Consider the following 2309-nt stretch of genomic DNA (forward strand, 5'->3'; position numbering starts at 1 on the left):
ATCTAATACATTTCTAATACATAAAAATAGAAGAAGAGGGGGGAGGAATCCTCCAGCTCACCTGACACTGTGGAGTGTGTCACTGCAGCGCCCGGAATCTCGTGTCGGCACACGTTCAGAAGCACGGAAAGGAGAGGAAAGAGTTGATCCAGCGCTGCGTGAAGTTTAAAATGGAAGCGGATTTCCAAGTTTAATGTTCCTTGATTTAAAAATTGTCCAGAGGTATAGTCCTGGTGTGAGGGTAAGCGGGCGGTGATGTCCTCAGAGCCTACGCGTTTCGGATGCTACTGCGTCCTTAGTCTTGGCTGTAATGTCTATTTTGAAAAGAGCGCGTTGTCTCGTTTATATCCTCGTCCCTGTGGTGCAGCTGATTGCTGAGTGCGTTCCACTGTTGTTATCCATTTGGAACGCAAACCGGAAGTGAGAATGGTTACTAACCGTTGTGTTTTTTTACATTTTCACTTGCGTACTACGAACTGACAGCTTCGTCAGTATTGTGATTTGCGGTATAGGGTTGTGTAAATTCAATCTAACTTGAATGTATTTTGTATTTCAGGTGGTGTTTATTGTGCGGAAGCCGGATGGACGGAAAGTCTCGTCGTTCACCATTTCCCTATACCCCAAATATTTACCTACAGACAATGGTAAATATGAGATTAATAAGTGTTGTGTATATATGCTTACATGAAATGTCGATTAGACATGATTATTTTACGTTATCATGTAGGTGTTGGGATCTTTTCTTTTGATTTGTGGAATGGTATGTTTATAATGTCTGTAGGTAGTTCACTATTGTTTCTTGCTGTAAGTGGGCAGTAGTAATGTGTAGTATTTGAACAACGTTGTTAGAGGGGTATTACCACTATTCTCCTTTGGAGTTAGAAAGGGACAAAGACAGGCGCTCGATTATAAATGTTGAGGATATGACATGGGAAGGAAGTGAGGGTAGGACAACAACTGGAGCAAAAATTGTGTATAATGACAAACATAAAATATAAATGTGACTGACGAAAAAGTGGTTTAAAAGGTATAAACAGTGATGTACATAGCAAAAAGCACATGTTATGCATGTACATACTGTAAATATACAGGGGAAAGGTGTCTTGGAGAACTATGATATTGGATCATTCCAATCAGTAAATTATTATTATATTATCTTTTGGTTTGGTTTTATTCTTGGTCTTTGGTGGAAAAAAGGGGGGGGTTCAGAGAGATAAAATGTTACTGTTAGTCTGTTGTTAATACTGAAACATTAAATCTCTTCTGAGGTTGAGGCCGTCTGGATATCTGGTTTTTAGTCTATAGATCCAGTATGCCTCCCTGAGGTGGGTTTTATGTTTAAGGTCGCCTCCCCTTTTGGGGGGATAGATTTTTTCAATAGCATAACAGCGTAAATTTTTAGTGTTGCGGTTATGTTGTACAATGAAATGTTTTGACGCGTTGGAGATATTAGTAATGTTGATATTTCTCACGTAACTAAGATGTTCAAGAATTCTTGTTTTTAATTTTCTGTTTGTACAGCCCACGTATTTTAGTTGACATTCCGTACATTCAATAATATAAATGACTGATTCGCTGTTGCAATTGATATAATTTTGAATACTGAATGTGTCTGTTTGTGTGGAATTACTAAAAGTTTTGGTTGGATGGGCAAAGGAGCAAGTCTTGCAGGGATGCTGCCCGCATTTATAAAAACCTTTTGTTTCTAACCATGTTGTTTTGATATTTTCGTTTGGTGTGAACAGTGACGGAGATAACACACTGCCTAGAGAGGGTGCCTTTCTTGCCACGATTCGACAACCTTCGGCCAGGATAGAGCGTAAATTGTCGTCTTCTTGGAGGATGGGTAAGTTATTGGTGACTAACTTTTTGATTTGCATGAACTGGTTACTCTGTTGCAAGATTAGAGTAGGTTGGTTGTCCTTAGATGGAATTCTGGAACTTTTCTTGGTATGTTTGTTACTGTATGCAAGTAAGTCGGTTCTGGGTATTTTAGTCATAATTTCGCTTGCTCTATTGAGTGACCATGTAGGATACCCTCTCGCTCTAAGTCTGGTTTTGATTACATTTTGTTCAACTTCAAACTGGCTATGGGAGGTGCAATTTCGTTTGGCACGGTGTAACTCACCCACTGGTATGGCCTTTATAGTCTGTATTGAATGGTTGCTTCTTGCATGAAGGATATTATTTGAGGAGGTGGGTTTTCGGTGAGTCTGGGTAGAAATTATTTGCCCTTCTTTGCCGTTTAATTCAAGATCCAAGAAAATGATGTTGGTGGTATCAAAATTGTAGGTAAATTTGAGATTGCA

This window comes from Rhinoderma darwinii, chromosome 8 (assembly GCF_050947455.1).
Source record: "Rhinoderma darwinii isolate aRhiDar2 chromosome 8, aRhiDar2.hap1, whole genome shotgun sequence".
Lineage (NCBI taxonomy): Eukaryota > Metazoa > Chordata > Amphibia > Anura > Rhinodermatidae > Rhinoderma > Rhinoderma darwinii.